Below are 26,902 nucleotides of genomic sequence, written 5' to 3' on the forward strand. Positions count from 1 at the left end.
TTATACAAGACCAGACAGGGTCACTGGAACAATTTTATCAAAATTCAGTTGCAAAACAATACTTGGGGGAAACCATTTAAATTTCTAACAGATAAGGTAAAGATGCCGACAGTACTGTCAACTCTTAGGTGCACAGACACCACTTTTACATAGGGCTGCAGATGTTCAACAGAGTACCTGCTGAACCAGCTTCTCCCTGTTGACAAAAAGGTGAATGACCAACAATATCACACAGGCTTATGAAGACAAATGGACCACACCTGCACAAATGGCCCCATTACTGTCTCATTTTCCCAAGAAGTAGTAGCAATAGCAGTAAAAAATTAACAAATAAGAAGACTCCTGGACCAGATGGCATACGCTCAGAAACACTAAAAAAATAATGTTGCACAGGTCACCCCCTTTCTAACAGAGTTACTGAATGAAGCACTGCTGCAAGGTAGAGTAATCATCAAAAATTCACATGATTGGGACCCAACAGGCCCAAAGACTTACAGGCCCATCTGCCTCTTTAACACTTTGGCTAAGGTGCAGGAGACACTCCTGTGTAATCAACTAGTCACACATTCAGCCTTAGTACACATCAGAATGGTTTTAGACCAAAAATCTCAGTAGATGATGCAGTTAACCATGTGCTGGAAATAACACAGGACAGGCAAGAAAAATACGCAGTAACAGTAGCAATAGTTACAGCAGACACCTTTGACGATCTCTGATGGCCTGCCTTGTTTACAAGGCTATGAGGGATGCAGACACCAACAGTCATATACAATAGCTTATAAAATTATTTGTTAATGGTTCATTTAAATTTTTATAATTTTTTTTCTTTAAAATTTTTGCATATCAGTACTATATCTTCTGTAGATGTAAAGTAGTGTGTGCTATACTGGAGTTTGAATTTCTTTGCATTGCATGTGAGTAATGTATGTAAAATACTATGTAAATTGTTTATTATGTTAAATAATTTTCTGATGACATTTTGTATTAAAAATATTTGTGTGTATAAATTGTTCACGTTGATGTAAATTTGACAATTTAAGAAATGGTCCCACTTAGGAATAATGTAAGAAATAGGTGTTATGTAAAAGCCAGTGTGCTTTTGTTTGAAACAAAAGTGGCTCTGGAGAGTGGAAAAGGTGGCAAGGGTGAACTGGCGCACTACCTAGAGCAAGTGTGGGAAGCGAGCCACACAGTGTGTAGACAGCAGTGATTGAGGCAACACCTTTGTGGAGCAGGAGAAGCTTTGCCTGCAAATTTCCACAAAATTGCCTCAGATGAAGACTGCAAATGGCTTACAGCATACCTTCGAGTTGGTGGGCTACTGTATGTAAAATTGAATGACACAAAGATGAGAAATTGAGCCCATACACCAAGATATTTGCAGGCCATACTGTGGGTAGTGTAGCCATCATAATTGTTCGCCACACCAAAGCCTACAGCCACCAGATAAAATTTTTTTGTATTTTTTCTTTTGTACAGCATGAACTATTAATTTAAATTGCATTTTAATAATCATTCTTGAACTTTAAAGAAACTGGTTCACCATGTTATTTCATCCTAATCATACACCTATATAGGGTTCATTCCTGGTGTTTTTTAATCAAAGTATCCTGTTTTACAGACTTATGAAGTGTCAAGTTAATATAAAGAGGCACTATTTAAATTATTTTTGTGTTCTTAACTATTGCAAAGTGTTATAGTAAAAGCTTCATTATGCAAAATTCAAGCAGAATGTAGCCAAGTTACTAGACTCTGTTAAATAATTATAAGAGTTCACTCAAAGAATAATAGCTTTTGAAAGTAAATTCCTGTAAGAAAGAGATTTTCTTGAAGTGAAATGTTCAGTATAAAAAGTGTGTGCTTTAGTATTTAAGTTTGTTGATTATGGAAAGTGCTTTTCTAAAGGTTCCCCCTGCCCAATTTTTTTTAGCTTCCTTGAAGTTATCTATTGGGTTTTTTCTCTTTTAAAAACGTAATGTATAAGGGTGTAGTCCAACAGTGTTTAAGAGGAGTAATATTTATTTGAAAAACCAAATTAAACAGTAGCAAGAAAGTAGACAAAATTCATACTTCTGCTTTTCCAATACTTCACTGTTTCGTTGCCTGGTTAGGCTGGTGATCATTAGTACATGTTTTAAACCACTAGGAACTGAGTTGTCCTACCTACAACATAATACTATTCATTCTGGGTTTCTTTCTAACAACTGGGTAAGATCTTAGGGAAAGAATTGAATAGTCTGATTTACTTAACTATTAGACACAACATATGGTCAAATCCTATAAAAAGGGTAACTCTATTGATTAGTTTTTCCTATTAGCATGACTATCCTCCCATAGTGTACTTTATTTGGAAACTGAACTAAATTTCAGTAAGAGTGTACAGTATATGTGGCAACATAGAGACAGGGTTTCTGTTATTTAGGTAAAAGCATACTAAATTACATTAGTAGTTGTGGTGTTATAAGCTTACTTGACTACTGCTAAGATAGGGTTGTGTAATGGCAAGCAGGAACACAAAAAATTATGGAGAAAATAACAAAGGATTCCCACAATGCTGAATTTGTGGGCCAATTTTCTGGGATATTGCCATAGAACCGCAGTTAAACAGTCTGCATGAAGATGATAGAGTGAAGGGTATAGTAGCTTATGCTGACGACCTGCTGGTGGTAATAACTGCAAATTTGAGAATGCAACTCGAAAGCAAGGCTACACAACTCCTTATAAAAATAAGTGACTGGTGGAGCTGTAATGCGCTTCACAATTGCAGCAAACAAGACAGTTTATTTACTGATCAAAGGGGCCTTGCAGAGGAACTCCACCATCAGGCTGAACAACAAACCAAAAACATCACAGGAGCTAAGTGGTTAAACCATAAGCATAAATGCAGACACTTGCATAATGACATACTTTGTCACCATTGCTGTTCTTGTTTAATACTTTTCTTATGAGCCATACTTCATATGCTCACCACCGTTTAAGTGTTAATTTAGGCTTGATAAGAGAAATGGAGATGCATAAAAACTGACGTTACAAGCTTATTAGAAGTCAGCTCAGTGAATTTCTGTACACTGTGTAAAATGTAAATCTGAAAAAAAGTGCTACAGTTTTGCTTCATGTGCGTGATGCAAATTATATACATGAGTAGTATATGTAATTGTTGCAACTGCATCATGTCAGATTTGAACATGAGAGTCATATAAATGTGCTATTGTAAAACCCTTGTTCTATTTCCATGTGACATCTCTGTCATAGCACATCATCTGTATGAAAAGTATATTTTCAGCACTTCACAAAATGCTTTCACTGCTACCTGCACTCCCGTCACTGAAGGGCCACTCCCCCTCTCCACACGTCCAGCGAGTGAGCTCTTTTTGTGTGTGTTGGTGTGGTGTGGTGGCTGCCCAGGCTACTGGGTAACGGTGATGAACTGTGAATTTACTTTCAAAACCTTTTATTAAGAATTTACTTTATTTACTAGCAATTCATCAAGAACATTAACACATTTAATCACACTATGTGAGCGTGGAAGTAGCTGCCAGTGGGTAACTGATGAAAAATCAAATTTCTTTCAACAAATGAAAATTTTATTCCTAAAAACCTTTTTTTAAGCAAATTTAAAATTATAATCAGAAAGAACCCTCTAAATATCAAGTTACAATTTATTCAGAGGCAGAAAGAACAATTTTTGACTGTATGAGCTTTTGGGCTGAGAACCTAGCCGCTCCCTTTTGACACGGCCGTAGTCATGACCGCTCACAACAACCTCTGAAAGACTACACTGGTGCAAATCTGCAACACACCAGGTTACTTTAAACTACAAATTTTAACAACTCACACAAGCACATAAACTATGCAACCTGTAGGAGGGATGGAAATGGTACAAAATACTAACATTAAAAGATTAACTTGCCACTGAAGGTGCAACTTGAGTTTAAAAAAAAACTCTTAAATAAAAACCCATGAAATGCAGTCTTACATAAATATACAATGTTGGCCAAACATGCTCTACATTACACATATACCGCCTCTCAAGATGATAGGTAAGATAAAAACATATTTCAGGAATTTGGCCATTACACTTCAAGCAATAAATTCGTTAATACCGAATCTGACAAACATGACAGAGGCAGCTATTAACGTATGGCAGATTGACAGGGAGATTACCGAACAACCTGAACCCCAAGTTGCTCTAACCTGCCCCTACTCCACAAGGGAAAAATGGACCACCCAATTCATAAATAACCACCTTCCCGTGGGTGGGCAAACGGAGCAGAATGGTCGGACGACCCCAAAACAAAACAGCTGGTGACCTCACGAAGAAACAAGTAGAATTTAACAAGTAAGTGAAACAACATATCTCCAATCACTTAACTTCTAATAAACTGCGATTTCTGGCGAAGACCTGGAGCAGCACCCCCAAAACGCTCTCCCGAACCGCCCGCTGCCAGTCGCTTCAACAGACGCAGGAAGGCGTGCCGATCTCCGGTCTCACGACATCGCTGCTCGCACCAGCCAGCTGATGTGGGTTGACTCTTGTTGCTGTCATGTCGGCCGTGAAGCCACTACCCCTCGTTATACAGTGCGGCCCACTGGACTCACATGGTGACCTCAAATGTGCCGACACTCAAGGCAGACAAGTCATCTTGTGTCTCAGTGCGTGACCGACCAACCGATCGATCCAACTGCCAATGACCATTGCCTGAGCAACCCAAGCAGACTGTTGGCCTAATGTGCAGACTCAGATGCAGGAACTCAGCCTGACCGGGCGACCACTAGCTGAGTTCTGTTACTGGCAGAGTGGCAGGACTCTCATTTTGCCGGCTTTAAGGTTTGATCCAAACGACAGACACTAACTGCCGCACAAATGCAAACGAGAGACAGACCAGCAATTGGTGACAAGTGACTGACCCAGACTCACTCCGACTGACCAACTGACAGACTGGCGAGCTTATAGTGCCCCTTAAATGCCCATGAACAGGCAACCTTTCCCCTTTTCCACCAGAGGGAGACACCAAAGCTGCGATTGCCACAGCGGCGCAACCACCAGAAACGGAGGGCGACTGCTTCACACAATGTGCTGCAGCACGCTATTCAAAACACCAATTTATTTTCCACGGCTCAGGTGACTTAACAAGTCCCCAGCCAATAAGAGTTCACTAGCTGGAAATGGCCAAAATTTTCTCAATTATAACCGAGCATGTTCTTCAAGACTAGGTGTTTGAATTTAAAAGGTTGACGATACTGTTGCTGAATACACTACATTGGAAATACATGCAAAAAAAATGAGACTGAACTGTAAGTGGCACAAGAAAAGGTGGTGGCTGGGCCCCCTTCATCACATACTGGCTCGGTTTGGAACTCTTTGTGTCGACTGTCTTGTTTTTCCATTATTACTGCAACCTAACAGTAGATGTATCATAATTGCTTGGTGAAGCTAAATGTTGCAAGTTGTGTTGGCAACACTGATCATGGATTACATCAGCATTTCCTCTCTTACACCTCCATTCTCCAGAACGGCCTAAAATATTCCCTTAATTCTGCCACCACGTGTGGTGTGAACCATCTGTCTTGTGAGCTACTTATAAGTTGTTCAGTCACATTAAGTGTCAATGTCGAGTAAGAACTTAGAATCAAGGTAAACCTTACTGGGAAGAAATGTAAAATTGGGGAATTTTTAGCATTAATCTTATGGGTTTTTCACAGGGAATTGGTGTGGAATTGCAAAAAAACATAAAATTGGAGAATGTAAAATTGAGGTTCCACTGTATACACTCCATTTAACAGTAAACAAGAGCTCACTCATGACTTGAGTCCAAAAACAGAGTGAGAACAAACAACTTTGAAGAACATAGCCTCTTGGGAAGCAATAAGAAGTTTAATGTATGCTCAACTAAAAACCAGGGTGGACCTAGCTTACTCATTAGGAAATGTCAGCCAGCTCTCTAATAAACCAAGCATACCCTACTGGCAGTCAATTGAAAGGTTCTTTAGGTATCTAAGAAGTACTTGGGATATGAAGCTACTGTTCATACCCCCCCCCCCCCCCCCCCCAAAGTGGAGGATCAATTTAAAGTTTTGTTTTAAGCTTGGCAAAACACCAAAAGAAATGATGCAATGCTGTTATGTGTTTATGGGGATCAAGCACTGTCTGTGAAGTGTGTGTACGAGTGGTTCACCCATTTTCAAGGAGGCCGGGAAATTGTTTCTGACAATCCTCATAGCAGATGACAGGCTACCACCATCAGTGGCAAAAACATTGAGAAAGTGAGGACATTAATCACGAGCGACCATCGATTAACTGTGCACATGATAGCATATGAACTGCAGATCAACCATGAATCTGTGTTACGGAGCCTTATCCAAGAGTTAGGGAAGGGGAAAATGTCATCTTGTGTCACATCACTTGTCTGACAATCAGAAGCAGGCACGTTTAGAGGCATCATAGGGTTTTGTCGAAATGGTGGATGCGACACCCAATTCCTTGAACTGTATTGTCACTGAGGATGAAACCTGGTGTCTCCAGTACAACCCTGGAATGAAACAGCAAAGCATGGAATGGCATTCTCTGATATCACCTCATCAGAAAAAGGTCCGAGCCAAACAAATCATGCATCAAATCGATGCTCATCACCTTTTTTGATAGGAATTTCTACCAGAGGAAACGATGTTGAACGCTGCACGGTACATTGAAATTTTGACCTGTTTCATGCAATGTCTATGCAGGATACGACCCCAGTACACACAAGATTCCTGGTTTTTTGTTCTCAACAGTGCTCACCCACACAAAGCCAATATCGTCAAAGAGTTCCTAGCAAAAAAGGGGGTGGTGCAACTTGAACATCCACCATACTCGCCAGATCTCAGTCCTCCAGACTTCTTCCTATTCCCTCGACTCAATCTTGCATTGAAAGGAAAGAGATTTGACAATATTCCTGACATCCAACAAAACGTGACATGGTTTTTGAACACCGTCCCCAAAGGAAGACTTCGTGCAAAGTTTCCGGGACATGTATCACAGAATTCAGTGGTGCATAGTTATGGGAAGTGACTATTTTAAAGTACAGTAAGGTAACTGTAGTTCATAGTTCATCTATGTAAATGTTATAGGACTATTGACTGATCTTTATTGTCAGAGGTTGTATGTATTTTTCTACTTGTTTTAGTTGTTCTTTGTACTCTGGTAATCATTGTTGCCACAACCATATCATGGTCACTGATACCAGTTTCTATGTGGACATCCACAAAGAGGTCAGGTCTGTTTGTTGCTGTTAATCCAAAATTCCTCCATCAAGGGTGGGGTTCCTAACAATCTGTTATAGGTAGTTTTCAGAGAAGGCATATAGTACTGTTTTACAGGATGTCTTATCATTCCCACAACTAACATAACTGTAATTTTCCCAATGAATTGTTGAATGGTTAAAGTCTCCACCAATGATTACAGCATGATTGGGGAAGTTATGTAAAAGTGAACTGTATTTATCTATTTACTTATTTTTTTAATTTTTGGTTACATCAGGAGATGAGACTGGTGACTGACAGAAGGATCTAATTATAACCATTTTATGCCAACTCCTGCTACTGAGTCTTGGTCAAACAATCTCGCATGCAGCTACAATTACCATACTGGTCTATCTGAGTTTCTTGTCTCTTGCGACAAATACACAACCTCCATTTTCCATTTGCCTATCCTTTCAATATACACTTAAATTTTCCCCAAAAATCTCACTGCTATCAACTTTAGATTACAACCAGCTTTCTGTGCCTAGTATTACGTGAGCTTCACTGCTTTTTGTGAGTGCTTCAAATTCTGGCTCTTTGTTGTGAATGCTTCTGCAGTTAACAATCAGGATTTTAATACTTTCACCTGTGAGCGGCATTTCTTTTGGTCTAACACTGTTACTCATGGGTTTCCTACAGTTATTGTATCTGAATTGTACAGAGAGCTGCCTAATCTAAAAAAAACCTTGTGTGCATCCCACACAGCCAGCTACCCGAGCAGCTGCCTCTAACTTGTAGTGCACACCTGACTTATTTATGAGGGCCCTACAGTTCTCAACACTATTGTGTGTGGCACCATAGTGAGACAAAATAACAGAAAAACCTAAGGCCCACCCACAAACAGGGAAAAAACCTAATGAATAACAAGAAAAAATAACCTTACTCAAACTCAATAAGAAAAATAATAATGCAAATAATGAAAGAACATTAAACTCCATTAGTAACAGAACCATCAATCAGTATCTATATTTTGAAGAAAAACTTAACCAATTGCAAAACAATTAGTAACAGAGTAAAATTAGAAAAATAAAAACCAATCACAAAACCCATATTTTAGTAAAAGCAACCTCTGAATTGCTTGAAATAATAAATGCAGAATCAGATATTATAGACATAACAGTTATTAGATGAAATACAATAGATATTTCTTTAATTTTATTAAAATGTACAAATAATACTTTTCATTGCTTTAGAAACCTTCCTGATTGGATTAATAATGGGAACAATACTACAAGAAATTGTATCAACAATTCTGAGTGGTACATTAGTTTTGATACTTCAAGTTTTCTCAGCATGCTTAATTAATGATGTGTTTTTGGGTGTTCTGCAAAGTTATTGTTTCCATTAGACGCACAATATTTTGATGAGTGACCCAGCCATATTCTTCTGGAGCTGTAAGTATTTGTGTTGCGTGTTCTCACTGCAAGGACTGCAATGAGACTGAACTATTGTTGGTCTCATGCCGCTATTTGTAGCCAGTTATTGACACTCCCTATACCCACTGGCACTCTTATTTCTCAGAGCTCATATTGGAAACTCAAGGTAGGAATATCAAAAATGTAGGAAAATATAGATTTTTACTTACTGTAAAGAAGACACATCAAGAGGCAGACAAGCACAATTAAAAGACACTCACATATACCTTCGGCCACAGCCTTCTTCAGTACAGCAGTAAACACACACACACACACACACACACACACACACACACACACACGTGTGTGTGTGTGTGTGTGTGTGTGTGTGTGTGTGTGTGTGTGTGTGTGTGTCCATGGAGCTCAAACACTTTCAGGCAAGGGTAGCCTCTTCTAAGGAAATGCAACACACACAAATAGTGCCTTGAAGAAACTGGTACACAGATAGTCAAACTGAATGGGCAATGCAGTCAATATGGAGAATGCTTGAGAAACAGGCTGAAACTGAGACGGAGGAAGAGAGGTCCAAAATCGCTTATCTGCCTTGTACTGGCCCAATATCGAAAATGATTGGTAGACTCCTATGGAAACATGGCATCCAGTATATTTCCTCCATTCAGCTTTGTAATGTTAAAGATGCCATAGGCCTCTGGAAGTCAGATCTGTGCCACATTCTGTGCAAATGTGGCATTTCTTAGGTATGGCAGTTTATTAGAACAGTCAATGAGAGATACAAATAACATCAGCAACAGACCCAACTACAACAACCAAACAGATCAGTTCTTACTAGCACTCCCTGAATATAGTTGAAAAATAAAATTAATTAGAGCAGTGTTATAGTTTAAATACCAGATCCTTGTACAGCATAATTATGGGGTCTATGGAAATAAAAATGTCTGAAAAACTAATAAACAGGAGCAGAGGTGTCAACTCTTATAATACTCAGTGTTCTTCACTCAATTTATTAAAATCTCACTGGCCATCACATTCACAATAGCAGGAAAATGTTGAGAGAATTTGCGCGTTTCATGGAATATCAGTGTGAGCTCTCAAGGCAAAAAGGATCACAGGATGTAGGGAGCATCAGGAATAGAACTCTATTAAAATAGTTCACATTCTGATTGAATTTAGGTGGTGAGCACACCTAATAACAAAGCTTATACACTTGAGAAGGTGGTTGTGTGAGTCATCAAAGTATCTATGACGCATATGGCCCTTGTGAGGCATTTCTTAATGCCGTACGCCAGCATTAAAGGACGCATGTTGGCTCACCGCTTTACAGCTTATGTTAATCTGAAGATGCTCCACAAATGCGAATTGCGTCACTGTCATTAAATAGATAAAAACAATTTGCAAGCAAGACTGTCTTATTTTAAGAAATTCATAAACGGTTGCTTTACCAGGCGCCCAACATGGAGTGGAACTAATTTTACGTGAATACTTGTCTTGGGAACTTTTTGTTTTTCACACTGTTCACGAGAAATTATGCTAAGTTCTTGTTGCAGTGGTAGTTTCGGCGCTATTCTGCAGTCAAGATGGATGCGAACCTTTACAGAACAATGCTGAAGTAGTGTCACCAATCTTATCTGTAAGTATTTCTCGCACAGCTCTTTTTTGAGCAGCAGAACGAGCCAATACAATATACTGGACTGTTGATTCGAGGAGTACATAAATGCGGTAGCAGTATACGTACCTATCATCCATCCCCAGTTACATCAAAAAATCCCCCGGGTCAAGGGAAGTGTCCGATTTCTGCAGACTTTTTTTTTGGTGTAGCGGAATGTTGTAATGTTTTTGTTTCTTTTTTAATTCGTCTTTTTGTGCGTTTTGGGATTGTGTGTGTGTGTGTGTGTGTGTGTGTGTGTTGTTTTACTGTTATATTTAGACAAAATTTTTGAAATACGCTGCCCTCAGTCGCGAACACAATTAGTTTGTGACCTAGGTTTCGGTGTCACAAGGGGCACCTTCTTCGGACAAAATTAAAACGAAGTGTTACAGGATAACGTACCAAAAAATACGAGAGCTGCAGTCATGCCTCACAGCGTCAGATAGTCAGAATTAAAATAAATGCAACAGAGGTGCAAGCCACTAGGGGCTTTCCCTCCCATTTGTGTTGATTGTAGCAGAGGACACATGGCAGCCCCTAGTGGCTTGCACCTCTGTTGCATTTATTTTAATTCTATCTGACGCTGTTAGATATGACCCCAGCTCTCGTATTTTTTGGTACGTTATGCTGTAGCATTTAGTTTTACTTTTGTCCGAAGAAGGTGTCCCTTGTAACACCGAAAGGTAGGTCACAAATTAATTGTGTTCGCGACTGAGGACTGTTTTCTTTCAAAAATTTTGTATTATACAACATTCGCTGATTGACAGCCATGTTAAAAACCTTGTTATATTTAGCTTGTTCCTGCCCTAAAAACCCCCAATTTCCCACAGTTGTCCCGTTACTTTGATTGTATTTTTGGAGGGAGATGTTAATGTCTTGTTGTTGTTGTGGTCTTCAGTCCTGAGACCGGTTTGATGCAGCTCTCCATGCTACACTATCCTGCGCAAGCTTCTTCATCTCCCAGTACCTACTGCAACCTACATCCTTCTGAATCTGCTTAGTGTATTCATCTCTTGGTCTCCCTCTACGATTTTTACCCTCCACGCTGCCCTCCAATACTAAATTGGTGATCCCTTGATGGCTCAGAACATGTCCTACAAACCGATCCCTTCTTCTAGTCAAGTTGTGCCACAAACTTCTCTTCTCCCCAATCCTATCCAACACCTCTTCATTAGTTATGTGATCTACCCATCTAATCTTCAGCATTCTTCTGTAGCACCACATATCGAAAGCTTGTATTCTCTTCTTGTCTAAACTACTTATCGTCCATGTTTCACTTCCATACATGGCTACACTCCATACAAATACTTTCAGAAACGACTTCCTGGCACTTAAATCTATACTCGATGTTAACAAATTTCTCTTCTTCAGAAATGCTTTCCCTCCCATTGCCAGTCTACATTTTATACCTTCTCTACTTCGACCATCATCAGTTATATTGCTCCCCAAATAGCAAAACTCCTTTACTACTTTAAGTGCCTCATTTCCTAATCTAATACCCTCAACATCACCCGACTTAATTCGACTACATTCCATTATCCTCGTTTTGCTTTTGTTGATGTTCATCTTAAATCCTCCCTTCAAGACACTATCCATACCGTTGTCATTGTCTTATTTATATGTATTTTCATGTTAGTTGCCGTGTGTGTGTGTGTGTGTGTGTGTGTGTGTGTGTGTGTAGTGACGTCATAGATGCCATATTAAAGACGCTTTGAATAGCCATTTCCACCATATTGATGACGTTACGGGTCGAAACAGAAGAGGGTGGAATCGGACACTTGCTGCACAATTGAGTTTCAATTGTAGTTTACCGTTTGTGGACAAAGAAGACCCTTGTTTGCTTGCAAATTGAACTCTGAAGAATACAGCCGTCTGTAGTTTGTCTAAGAGTCCAAACACTTCAGTCGAAACAGGAAATACTATTTTAAGCGCTACAGAAGGGGAAAGAAAGGAAACTTTCAAGGTTTAGAAGATGTCGTTCTCTCCAGGATTAGAAAACTCAACTCTGTACGATCCAACACAACGCCAGATGCAGTCACAAAAGCTACGAATTATGCAGTCCATTTGGGCTCATTTCACAACAGTTTGACAACCTATAGACGCGAGAAGTGGCTTGAATGTGAATCAGTCCAAGGCCGTCAGATATCGATTCTACCGGCCACTTTCGACGTGCCCTTGAAAGATTTCTCACGTTCATAGAGTCGGATACGTGCCTCGCTTACATCTCACGTTCCGTAGACAGAAAGGTAGGTTTGAAAACACACTTTGCATAATTTTAGTTACGCGAGACAATATAGAACGAATTAAATAGCACGAAAGTGGTGCAATGAATCCATTGTCGTGTTCAGATGTGTTTTGTAAGCAACGAAAGTATTTTAGATCAAATCTATTAAGACTTTTTCAAAGTTCACAGCCTCTCCTCCACATCGAGAAGTATTAATGTCAATTATTTTTGTTGGTATTCAACTGGATTTTCTTATTCGTACTGACTTTTACCTGCATCAGATTCTTAATTTTCTCGTCCTATCACGTTTTGGAGCAATATATTTTTTGTGTTAAGATCCAAGATTTATTTCATAACTCGTTGGGTATGCTGGATTTAATCACATGAGAATGAAATTTTTGACTGTTGAATCAAAAAGGTAGCATCCACATTCCTATTAATAAAGTAAAAGATGTATTTTGCATATACGTTTGAATAAGCTTACTGCTAAAATATCAAAATAATTTAAAGTAAAAATATTAATTTGATAACTATCAATCACTTGAGGTACTATAAGTTCTGTGTACTTCTTGTCAAATACTTTCCCTTGGGCACCGAATCAGTTACATAAATATGGCAATTTCTAAACGTTTCCTTCCCTTGGAAACATTTCTGCGGACACTCATGCTTAATATTTGTTCCTTTTATTGAACGTAATTATTTTGTTTTGCTTTAGTATGTGTGCATTTTTACTGATTGATTGAGCAGCTCTATGGCATCTTTTACACTAGAAAGTCTTCTCTGTAATTACCGTTGTTATTGTATTTATTTCTAACGGTTACATTCCCACTTTAATTAATCGCACTCGATAGAGGCCAACCTGTCCGTTTATCTCTCTCGTCGACCGGCCCTCTCTGCACTGTAGGTTCTTGCGACAGGCGGTCGCGCAGCTGTCAGCGCGCGATCAGCTGATCGCTTAGTATGCGTCAGTTGAGTTCGCGCGCTGTCCGCTAGGAGCGCTGACATGTGATTACCCCTTGCTGCGGCGCACTGACGTTCCGTGGTTCTCGAATCTTATATTCTAAATTATTCACTACTTAACTGAGACGCTTGCTCTCAGCATGTTTAAATGAATTCTTCCTTCCAGATATGTTAATTCTGTTTCACTGTTTCTTGTGGTTCCTATACTTTGGAAGCACTCTAACTACGGAAATAAAGTGCGTTGAAGTTCAAAGTGGTTCAAATGGCTCTGAGCACTATGGGACTTAACAGCTGAGGTCATCAGTCCCCTAGAACTTAGAACTACCTAAACCTAACTAACCCAAGGACATCACACACATCCATGCCCGAGGCAGGATTCGAACCTGCGACCGTAGCGGTCTCGCAGTTCCAGACTGAAGCGCCTAGAACCGCTCGGTCACAACGGCCGGCTAAGATGCGTTGAGGTGCATGAATGATACACCTGAACGTAATTCTTCCACAATAAGGAGATAATACACGCATCAAAAAAGTTTGGCATTACCCCGGTTCCCGGAACTCCTGAAGATAGACGTTGACTTTGGATATTGTATCACAGACATAGTCCCTTTGACTGTTCTGAGATGTCACTAAATCCGCCCAAAGATGTAAACAACCATGCATGAGCAGCGTCTATTAGATGGAGGGGTCCGACAGCTGATCATTTCCAGTCATTCCACCAGGAAGGAGGTACACGGCTCGTGTTGTCTGTAGTTCAACTATGCCTAGACGGTCAATACTGCGGTTCGATCGCATCCGCTTTGTTACTTTGTGCCAGGAAGCGCTCTCAACAAGAGAAGTGTGCAGGCGTCTCGGAGTGAACCAAACTGATGATGTTCGGACATGGAAGAGATACAGAGAGACAGGAATTGTCGATGACATGCCTCGCTCAGGCCGCCCAAGGGCTAATACTGCAGTGGATGACCGCTGCCTACGGATTATTGCTCGGAGAAATCCTGACAGCAACGCCATCATGTTGAATAATGCTTTTCGTGCAGCCACAGGACGTCGTGTTACGACTCAAACTGTGCGCAATAGGCTGCATGATGCGCAACTTCACTCCCGACGTCCATGGCGAGTTCCATCTTTGCAGCCACGACACCATGCAGCACGGTACAGATGGGCCCAACAACATGCCGAATGGACTGCTCACAATTGCCATCACGCTCTCTTCATCGAAGAGTATTGCACATGCGTTCAACCAGGCAATCGTTGGAGACGTGTTTGGAGGAAACTCGGTCAAGCTGAACGCCTTAGACACACTGTCCAGCGAGTGAAGCAAGGTCGAGGTTCCCTGCTGTTTTGGGGTGGCATTATGTGGGGCTGACGTGCGCCGCAGGTGATCATGGAAGGCGCCATAATGGCTGTACGGTACGTGAATGCCATACTCCGACCGATAGTGCAGCATATTAGCGAGGCATTCGTCTTCATAGACGACAATTCGCGTCCCCAACCGTGCACTTCTTGTTAATGACTTCCCTCGGAATAACGACATCGCTCGACTAGAGTGGCCAGTATGTTCTCCAGACATGAACCCTATCGAACATGTCTGGGATAGATTGAAAAGGGGTGTTTACGGACGACATGACCCATCAACCACTCTGAGGGATCTACGCCGAATCGCCGTTGAGGAGTGGGGCAATCTGGACCAACAGTGCCTCGATGAACTTTTGGATAGTATGCCACGACCAATACAGGCATGGATCAGTGCAAGAGGACGTGGTATTAGAGATACCAGTGTGTACAGCATTCTGGAGGACCACCTCTGAAGATCTCGCTGTATGATGGTACAACATGCAATGTGTGGTTTTCATGAGCAATAAAAAGGGCGGAAATGATGTTTATGTTGATCTCTGTTCCAATTTTCTGTACAGGTTCCGGAACTCTCGGAACCGAGGTGATGTAAAACTTTTTTTGAAGTGTTTATTAAGCAGGAGGTCTCGTGCATAGCAAGACTTGCGATAGTTTACACCACCAAGGTGAAACTCAGACTACCGACAACACGATCTTGAAGGTGGAGGGAGGGGGGAGAAAGGAAAGGAAAACAACGGATCTACTGACGTCAGTTGCATCGGGACTTTATGCGTAACCAGCGGCGACGAGTGAAAATGTGTGCCGGACCAGGATCACCTGCTTACTAGGCTGTAGGGTTAAGCGCTGCATCACCTGGACATTGTGTTTATTGCAATTGCGCGGACTCTCTCTGGTCGCTTCTCTGTCGACCCATAATCCCACCCAGCCCCACCTATCCGCGGTACCTGTCCATGTCCTTTCCACACTTTCACCTCTAGCCAGCCCATGTTCTTCCGAACATGTCCGGAATAACAGACACCACGCATTCACATAACTGATTCGCCTCGATGGGCAATGAACCTACCACCATCAGTGCGGATCGAATTTCGGTCTAACTCCTGCGAGAATCTCAAAGCAGCGAGCGTGGAGGACATGTTCGGGGAGTGTGGATAGGTAGCGCTGGGTGGCAAGGTGGGTCGGCCGAGATAGTCCGCGCAATTGCAATAAACACTGTGTCCTGGTGGCGCAGCGGTTAACCCAACTTCCAAGTACTGTCCGTGCAGGATACGGTGGCCCATGTGCAGACCAGTTTTCGGAAGGGGAGGCCCATAAGTGTTTGCCCCGTTTCGGTTGGTCGGCGACTGAAGACTCGAGGTGCATGCACTGCAGTCTATCTCAAACGATTTCACAGAAACTATTCGGTAAACAAATTTCATTTTTGCGTTGATTATAGCTTTATATATCAGCTTCGTATTGACGAGTTTATCATCTCGTTAATGGTCATAGATACTGCGATATTTGCTTGGAAGTAAGACACTGCATGAGATTAGAAAAAGTTTGCAATGAAAAATAGGGTTCGCTATGACTTTTCGTCTGATGCATATTACAAATGTTGATCTGTATGATTTCGCTAACATACTGATTTTTTTTTACATTTGGGCGGAGGCCCCTGTCACTAATATCGCGAAAATTGATCTGATGTAACACACTCATTTTCGATCGCGCGCCTAGCAGTAAAGTCAGAATGAAATATCCACAACATTCTTCATATTTCAAAAACGGTTTCAGATACTGAAATGATAGCACACAAAGAGGAGAATATTTTAACATATGGTTATAGTGTAAAACTTTATTATCTGCCGTGTTATTCCACTAACTACATACGTTGTCGATGAAAAAATATAGTTTTTAAGGGCCATCGATAGCTGGTGAAATGAGAAATTACTCGTTTATTTTTGTACTGAGTATATGCTTTTTCTTAAGCTATTGACCTTACCTTTCCTCAGTTGCTCACTTAACAAACCAGTTTCAGGATTCTCTCGCAGTTGCGTCTGCACGACATATTAGTGAGGTGATATTGTGTAAATTCTGCTGTGTTTTGGCAAAAGAAGCAAATTTTAACATGGCAACAAGAGAAATGTAGGTTTTACCCAAAATTCGCCACTCACTTTACTTCTCTGAAAGCTACAAATGGAAAAAAACCTAGGCGAAAATAAGTCTCTGCTTTTGTCACATTTTCAGCAGAATCCTTTCTAGATGCTAACCAAAGCATAGGTGACAGTAGATCTTTTTGATTGGTCACCACCATCCAAGTGTTGGCGCAGGGGGTCCGCTTAATATTTACAAAAAATGAGAGTGTAGGCTTCAGGTTAGAACGGAATTTCTCTTAGAGCCCCTGGCCAAAACCCCCACTACTACCACTTCTCACGCGTGCCCTGTCGTCTGCGCATCTACCAGACACGTTATTCTGCGTGCACTCTAAGCAGATGATCACAGGTTCGAATCGCGGTCTGGCTCACGTTTTCACTCGTCGCCGCTGATTCCGCATAAAGTTCTGATGCAGCTGACATCAACAGATCCGTTCCTTCCCTTTCCTTTCTCTCTCTCCCCCTCCCCTCTCAATCTTCGCTGTACGTAATATGTATCAAAATGCGGATTCCACGTGATGTCTGTTATTTCAGACATGCCTAAAAGAACAGACACCACGCAATCCTGATTAAGACTTCCTGTGTGTATTACACTCTGAATGGCATTGTAAATATAATACTTGTATTCTTCTTGATTTCTGCCCTTAACTGTAATATTTGAAGTAAATGATACGATATTTGTTTCTGTTCCATGTAACATAGACATTGGTTTAATGGCATTTATTTTTGTTACTGATTGCAATGCACGTGTGAAATGTTCCATTTAGCTGTATTGTAAGTATTTTGCTTTTATTCCACTTCAATTTTGTTTGCATCCGTTTTCTGTACTTCTCGCGTTAAATGGAGTATCGGTACTCTGTTAGCAACTTCTGACAGAATTGTTATTCAACTTTATTACGTCTTGTCATGGAATGCGTATGAGATTCTGCTTTGAGCGTTGTTGCCTCTTGCCACTGCCGTGCATTTCACAGTGATTTGCAGAGTACAGATGTGGATATAGACGAGTATGGTTTGCAGTCTTAGTGACTGGAGCATTTTAGCCCGCAAATGCTAAAAATACTACTGTTTTCACGCAAATATGTTCACATGTTATTAACAGGAACCACACACAATACATTTAGCAGATATCAGTGTACTAGAATCATCTTCTCCCTACAGTGTAAATGTAAGAGCCCTCCATCAAATGCGAGGAAGTACGGAAAACGGATGTGAACAAAAATAACGTACAATATGATCAATATACAGTACTTACAATGCATTTAAAACGAAGAGTTCACACATGATTTCGTAAACACTAACAAATGGACACGAGTCCACAAAATATCATGCAACGAAACCGGTTTCCGTTTTCTATGAAACAAAAATGTCGAATCATTTACCCTACCAAGTGCTGTATTATAGTTGTAAGCAAAAATTAACCAAAATACGAGAAACATATTTACAATGCAATTCAAAGAGTGCAGATCATAGTCAGGAACGTAATACGATGAAACCAGTTTCTGTGTCATGTCAGATGACTTTTAGATTTTGATAATTGCTAAAGTGAAATTATTTTCACTTGATATGTTCACATGGTCGATTTTGCGATATTAGGTTTAACAAATAAATAATTTTACAGTCAAAAGGTGACCACAGTGACATTTACGAAATGTTACATGACTGAACACCAGCTACGAGACATTATTATTATCATTATTATTATTATAAATTGAGATTTCTGGGATACCTTTCTTTGCAAAGTCACAAAAACGTTTCAAGTACACACTTTACCACCAGACTACGAGGCACACCAATAAAGTGTAACTGAAAAATATTATCTAATATAGTACCTATTGAGCAACTGTTATATAACTAGATTTCTTAAAGTGTATTATTGGCACAACTCTGTAGGGATCTGTTATGAAGCCAGCTGTCAGTGTGAATTGCATATTGTTTATACGAGTATGCTGCAATAGCTGTCATCCTAATTTTGGTTTTGTTTAACTGTAGGTAATATGGTGTTTTGAGGGAAACCAGCCGCGACGACAGCAATGTGTATGAACACAAATAAGAATGCCATGATAAATGTGTAGTGGTTTCTTATTACTATTGACAAGAATCAGGTGTGAGGCGCATATCTCTCTTCTTTTTTAAAAAAATATGGAGTTCATTGTAGCAACTGTAATGTTCCAACAACCCTGTGGGGAGTAAAACAATTCGCTGTGAGACCTAAAGAAATTGTTTGCACAAATCGGTAAGTTTAATCGCTGGGTTTCAACCACACAGTAGATCTGAAAACCGATTTCGTCCGTCTTTCGACTGATAACGAACAAGACCTGTATTGTTTGAACAAAGCTCGAATGCGATGAATTAAAATACACGCAAATTGAGACTAAATATTTATAGGCTATTCTGTAATTTAGTTTATATACGAATCTGGTACCGAATGCGTTAACTAAAACTTGATGAGTGAAGCATTAAAAATCAACTTGCAAATTAAATCATTTAGAATACAGACGCTGTGCCTATTTATAATTGCAGAACTACCGTGATTACGATGAAAGTGTTCCGTTTCCTTTAAAGAAAGCAGAACGGGTATTGGAACACAAGAAGTTAAGGTTCACGGTGACTGACGTAAAGTCTGTTGCGGCCTGTAATTGCGCGGCAGCAAGGACAATAGAGTATAAATATTATTGTATACTCCATGGAGCAATCAAGCTGCACGCCGCTGTGTCGGCTCTTTTGTCGCGTGGCTGCAGACGCAGGGTTGTATCAGCAGCCCTTTGGGGTTGCTGGTTGTACTTAGTCACATTTATTGGGGAGCGCGTGCGGAGGGGTCAGGCGGAGCTGATCTGGCAACAGCGCTCTGTGACGTCAAACCAAGGTCGAAGCAGCTGCAGGCTTCGTGGCGCAGACCGCAGAAGCTCCGTAGCAGCGAGACCGCGAATACCGCTATTAGTTCGAAGGTAAGGTGGCTGATGTGTGACCTATTCTCGAGATTCTGGCAGCTAAGACTGTCTTACGTTGTCGTGTTTGTGATTTGTTGTTAGCTTCTATCACAGGAACGTTGAAGTGCTGTTACTAGATTACAAATTAAGAGTAGGATCGTTACGAAAAGCATATAAGATTGCTTGTCAAGCGTTTAATAATTCATTAGTTAGTCATCACGCTGATATTATGTATTTAACGCTGAAAATGTAAGGAAGGTAAATAAATATGGAAAGAACGGAAAATGGCGCTGTGTTTAGTTGCGAAACATTCAAAACAGTAGGCGTTTCGTTCTTTCTCAAAATCGCAAATACAGGTTTTCTTAATATGTTCAATGGACCACTGCGTTGAAACGTATTTTCGTAGGGCACAACTTTACGAAAATGACTATTTCATAAACTTATTTCGTTAAAAATAAATTTCGAAATTAACACATAAGTTATTATAATAATTCAAATTAACATGAATAGGACTTTACGTAAGAATGAGAAAGGCAACCATTAACATGTAGCGGACTTTATGGTGTGGAGCATAGAAACACGTAACGGGAAACAGTATTCACACAAGCTTCAGAGCTTTTCCTCGTTCTCTATATAGTAAAAGTATGTGCATGAACCCAAATACATACTGACTGGCCGCAGGGGTGTAAGTGTGTGTGTGTGTGTGTGTGTGTGTGTGTGTGTGTGTGTGTTTTTACTTTTACTAGAAAAAAGATCAGTGTTAACCCACTTCGATATTTAATTTGTTCATGTAGAAAGTAATGACTGAACGGTACGTTCAAATTTTTGTGGTGCTGAGTAGTGTATACATACCTCCATTCCAGCCTCCTCCGCCTTCTAAAATAACTTGTAATGTGAGTAAGCAATAAAGCTCATTTGAATGCATGCAAATTGTCCCGTATGCTCTCTTCCTTGAAAGCAAGAATTTTTTCGTGTCCAATAAATATTTGATTGCTTTAAAGGTTTAACATTAGTAAAAATATTGCTTAAATAGGTAATAGCCAATGTCTGTCACCGTTGTTTTCAGTTCGAAATTATTCTAAGAAGAAAGCACGCGCCTCTTCCCTCACATCGGTGATACACTAATTTTCATGAGATAATCCCGTAACATAGTGAGTTAAAAATGTGTGTGCACTTAGTCATGTCCTCGCATGTCTCTTTGACTCTTGAATAAACTATTTAGTGGGCGAAGTTTTATGTATGTGATTGTGATGTCATTAAGAGCATTTTTATAACTTGGCAATAATTTTTTGCAGCAAATGCCATCAGTCAGTGGCTACTAGAACACTTCCTTTAAATATTTTTGTGTACAGCCCAATTATGTCACTCATGACCTTATATTGGTACAGGTGTCAATGCAGGTGTCACATTGAATTTTATCTTCTAGAAAACAATTTAGGGGACAAAATATTTCAAAGCAGACACTTTACAAAAAAAAAAGCATAAAAGATCCTCCACCGTTTTTCTTCTACCGAACTATTGCACTTACAAGGGAACCTCTCCATCGCACCCCCCTCAGATTTAGTTATAAGTTGGCACAGTGGATAGGCCTTGAAAAACTGAACACAGATCAATTGAGAAAACAGGAAGAAGTTGTGTGGAACTATGAAAAAATAAGCAAAATATACAAACTGGGTAGTTCATGGGATGACAGGCAACATCTAGGACACTGGGAACGCAGGAGCGCCGTGGTCTCGTGGTAAAGTGAGCAGCTGCGGAACGAAAGGTCCTTGGTTCGAATCTTCCATCGAGTGAAAAGTTTAATTTTTTATTTTCAGTTTATGTGACAAACTCTTATGTTTTCATCACTTTTTGGGGAGTGATTATCACATCCACAAGAAAACCTAAATCGGGCAAGGTAGAAGAATCTTTTTACCCATTCGCCAAGTGTACAAGTTAGGTGGGTCGACAACATATTCCTGTCACGTGACGCACATGCCGTCACCAGTGTCGTACAGAATAGATCAGATGTGTTTTCCTGTGGAGGAATCGGTTGACCTATGACATTGCGATCAAATGTTTTCGGTTTCTATTGGAGAGGCACGTCCTTTCGTCTACTAATCGCACGGTTTTGCGATGCGGTCGCAAAACACACACTAAGCTTATTACAGTGAACAGAGACGTCAATGAACGAACGGACAGATAACTATGGAAAAATAAAGGAAGTAAAATTTTCACTCGGGGAAGACTTGAACCAAGGGAGGTCCTTGGTTCAACAGCTACTCAAGCTACCACGGGACCACAGCACTCCTGAGCTCACGTTCTCCTTGATGTTGCCTATGTAGCCCATGGACTACTCAGTTTGTATATTTTGCTTATTTTTTCGCAGTTCCACACAACTTCTTCCTGTTTTCTCAATTGATCTGTGTTCAGTTTATGAAGGCCTATCCACTGTGCCTAGTTATAACTAAATCTGAGGGGGGTGCGATGGGGAGGTTCCCTTGTTAGAGTCCAGCTTCATTGTTATATTCATCCATTCGTAATGAAAATTTGCATGATTTGAAACTAAAAGATTATTCTTTATATTCCTTAAACAAGAGGTATGTTGATTCGAAAGTGGGATCTTACGTATTTCTTTTGCTGTCTGGTCTGCGATAAATGCAGCTGTACTCATTATGTGCCTCAATCGTACAAACGATCAGATTATCGAAAGTCAGGGTCAGCTGTTCAGTTTTTCGATAGAAGCGTCAGTTTTAACGTTTCTAAATTTCGAAAAAAGGCATGTAAGTTTGAAGAAACCCGTGCATGATCTCAGCGGAGCACAGGCAGTTTAAGAAACATTGTTTTATCCTTGCACCACATTTTCCATGATGTGTAATACCAAGGGAGTTCCATATATCCCACAAAAAATTAAGAAAAAGAAATTTAAATTGTCGTTGACTTTTATTCACAACATCCATAAAAAAAAGATATTGCGTGTGTGTGTGTTTACGCGCGCGCGGTGCTGTCACTGACATGATCGAAGATAGTGCATTGACGATATTGATAACCCCACATATCACAAACAACTGGTGCGATATCAACCATACTTGTACTCGTACCCTGTTCTGTCGTGCAACAATCGCCGAGGTGGTAAGAACCACCTACCTAACATCCATCGGGAGCTAAGTCATAAACATTGAGATGCGTGAATATTTTCCGCATCTGACATGAAGTTTTAACACACACGCACACACTTTTTCTACTGAGGCACAAAACAGTCGAATCAGCTTACGGAAATTCTTTACTGCTAGAAGCGGTTTTGACAGCTTTCAGCTGCGAAGCACAAACGGCTGTAAATAAAAAAAACAGCCGTCTATATGCTATGATGAGACATTACCATAGACTTTAACAAAATAGGGTTTTAGACAGGCGAAGCAGCTGCGAATACTTACATTCATCGCTGACTTAACATTTTTGGGCTAATTTTTACTGTAAAAATTGAGTTACGGGATCTATTGTAAGAAATCATTAAAAACAAGTGTGTTCGAATTTTTAAAGTGCACACCGACAGAAAAATCAAGAGACCGAAAATAATGTAATGAAATTTCGGGAATATATTTGTTTATGCAACATATTTAAGTGATTAACATTGCAAAATCAGAAGTTAATGAAAGAACGAGATAAGCCATTGCAAATGTGAAATTCTGGTACATTAGTAACCGGTGTAACCGCAAGAATGTTGAATACAAGCATGCAAAAGTGCAGGCACTGTGTTGTAGAGGTGCCGGATGTCAGTTTGTGGGCTGGAGTTCCATGCCTATTGCACTTGGTCCATCAATAAACGTACGGTCAGTGCTGTGTGGATGACGCTGGAGTTGTCATCTGATGATGTTCCATTGGAGACAGATCTGGTGATAGAGCAGGCCAAGGCCACATGCCGACGCGCTCTAGAGCAAGTTGAGTTACGACAATCGTATGAGGACGGGCGTTATCCTGTTGGAAAACACCCACTACAGTGCTGTTCACGAATAATAGCAAAACAGGTCGAACCACCACATTGATGTATAAATTTGTATGCTGGGTGCATAGGCTAACAGAGTGTGTGTGCTCTTGCTGTCACACGAAATCGCACCCCAGGCCATAACTCCAACGGTAGGTCCAGTTTGTCTAGCACACAGACAGGTTGGTTGCAGACCCTCAACTGGCCTACTTGTAACCAAGGCACGGCCATCACTGGCACCGAGGCAGAACCAGCTTTCGTCAGAAAACGTCAGATCCCCACAGTACCCTCTAATGGGCTCTCGCACCATCAAAGTCTCAGATGGCGGTGGTTTGGGGTCAGTGGAATGCTAGCAACAGGGCGTCTTGCTCGGAGCTCTGTTTCAAGGAACAGATTATTAACATTTCGTTGTCACTGTGGTGCCAACTGCTGCCGTAGATGCAGTACGATGCGTCAGAGCCATGCGCCGAAACGGTGGTCTTCCGTGTCGGTAATTCTAACTGGCCGTCGGGAGTCCAGTCGTCTTGCGATCGTACATTCTCGTGACCACAGTTCCGTTGTCGGGTACAATGGCTGCATTCCCGCCGAGTGTTTCTGCGATATTGTAGGAGCATCGAGCTTCTCGTAGCCATATTATATGACCGTGTTCAAAGTAAGATGTTGATAATGGCGTCTCATTATCCTTAAAGGCACTCTTGACTAACATCGGCTCGCCACGTCCAATCTCAAGCCTAACTGTTATTTATTTATTTACACGTCAAGTTCCGTAGGACCAAATTGAGGAGCAAATCTCCCAGGTCATGGAACGTGTCAGGACATGAAATTACAACATGAAAGTAACAACAGATAAAAATAAGTTTATGAACCAGAAAAAAAGTGAAGCCACGAGTTTAAGTAAGCGCAGTCAACAATGCAACAAGAAAAAGCTTAATTTTTCAAGGAACTCCTCGACAGAATAGGAGTGAGCCATTAGGAAATTCTTCAGTTTAGATTTGAAATCGCGTGGATTACTGCTAAGATTTTTGAAATCTTGTGGTAGCTTATTGAGTATGGATGCAGCAGTATACTGCACACGTTTCTGCACTTGTCAAGGAAATCCGAGCGAAATGCAGGTTTAATTTCTGCCGAGTAATAATTGAGTGAAAGCTGCTTATTCTTGGAATAAGCTAATGTTGTTAACAGTTGACAGTAAGGAATATATATGTTGAGAGGCTAATGTCAGAAAACCCAGACTCGCGGACAGTGATCGACAAGAGGTTCGTGAACTTACACCACTCATTGCGCGAACCGCCCGTTTCTGAACAAAAAATATCTATAAATGTACCCTTTTAGAATGGGAAGAGTTACTCAAAGATCTAATACCTTACGACATAAGCGAATGAAAATAAACAAAGTAGACTTAATTTTCGTGTCGATCACTTACATCAGAGGCCGTTCGAATAGTAAAGATGGCAACATTAAGTCTGAACAAGATCCTGAACATGGACTTTCCACGACAGTTTACTAGCTGAACACCTAGAAATTTGAACTGTTCGGTTTCACTAATCATGTGGCGATTCTGTGAAATTAAAATGTCTTTTTTTAAAAATTGTGTGTTAGAAACTGTAAAAACTAAGTCATACTGCGATTTAGCGTTAGTTTATTTTCTAAAAGCCCTGAACTTATGTCATGAACTGCACTATTTGAAACAGAGCCAATGTTGCACAAAACATGGTTTGCTATCAAGCTAGTGTCATCAGAGAACAGAAATATTTTAGTGTTACCTGTAAGACTTGAGGGCATATCATTTATATAAACAAGGAACAGGAGTGACCCCCAACGCTGACCCTCGGGCACCCTTCATTTGACCATACCCCCCTCAGACCTCACATCACAGCCATTCTCAACACTGTGACTAATAACCTTTTGTTGTGAGGTGAACCGATTGTCAGCTACTCCCCGTATTCCGCAATGGTCCAACTTCTGGAGCAATATTTTGTGATTAACACAATCAAACGCCTTAGTTAAATCAAAAAATATGCCTAGCGTTCGACCTTTTGTTTAACCCATCCAGTACCTCACAGAGAGAAATATTTTCAGTTGTTAGAAGACTTCTAAAGCCGAACTGTACATTTGATAGCAAATCGTGTGATATACAGTGGTCATTTACCCTGACCACCTTTTCAGTAACTTTAGCAAACTCTGATGGCATAGATATAACTCTAAAATTGTCTACATTACCCATTTCTCCATTTTTATAAAACGGCTTTACTACTGAGTACTTTAATCGTTCAGGAAACTGACCATTCCTAAAGAAAGAATTAAAACGCCTTGGTGTTATTTTTTGCCGTCAGTGTGTAAAGTACACGACTAGATTACAATAGTTTCAAAAGGTGACCATGAAGTACTCCCCCTTTCCCTTGGTATTGCGATGTTAGGAAAATTGTAACTATATGGCGTTTTTGGATTGTTTTTATCAACCAATCACAACACAGGGCACATGACATGCGAACGATTTTGTGATAGAGAAACTGAACACCGACCTTACTCCATTTTTCAGTTTTCTGTAATTAAGTTTGTAGCAGCAATTTAGTACCTGTTAGACCAAGAGTGATTTCATACGTCTGTCATGGCATTCGTGCAGCATGACATAAATTCTTCAGTGTGTCTTGTGGTGATGTCGTGTGCCCCGTATTGGGATGGGCTGATGAAGAGCTGGTGTGCTGGACGCAAATTACGTGAGCACAACAGCTCCACAAATGGCACAATAAAATCAATTCAAGAAAGTGGCACTTGCGTCCAGATCATTTAGTATTTGGTCGCAATCCTTTTGATAGTCGAGTTTCCCCGAATACGGATAAATTCTACATGACCTACGAAACAAACTGCACCCAATAGTTAGGAATAACCACGAGATTCGTCGCATTTCTATCTTCAGACTGCTTGATCATTACGATCAATCAGCGACAGATCGCTCCGATCTGAGATTTGCGCCATATCACACGACATGGCGACGGATTCCTGTGACCCATCGCACGTGTTGAGACCTCACGAGAAACCTGTCTGACATTCATAC

At 40.6% G+C, this 26,902-nt stretch overlaps 1 protein-coding gene across 1 annotated transcript in view; it reads left to right on the top strand.

Annotated features, from left to right (window-relative positions):
• The first annotated feature begins 19,817 nt into the window (after nt 1–19,817).
• LOC124804881 (speckle-type POZ protein B-like) overlaps nt 19,818–26,902 on the top strand; it is a 90,916-nt gene continuing 83,831 nt past the window's right edge. Inside the window, exon 1 of the mRNA XM_047265246.1 lies at nt 19,818–19,904. The gene's annotated coding sequence lies outside the window, so the exon portion shown is untranslated. The remainder of the gene's footprint in view (nt 19,905–26,902) is intronic.

The sequence above is a fragment of the Schistocerca piceifrons genome, chromosome 7 (assembly GCF_021461385.2).
Source record: "Schistocerca piceifrons isolate TAMUIC-IGC-003096 chromosome 7, iqSchPice1.1, whole genome shotgun sequence".
Taxonomy (NCBI): Eukaryota; Metazoa; Arthropoda; class Insecta; order Orthoptera; family Acrididae; genus Schistocerca; species Schistocerca piceifrons.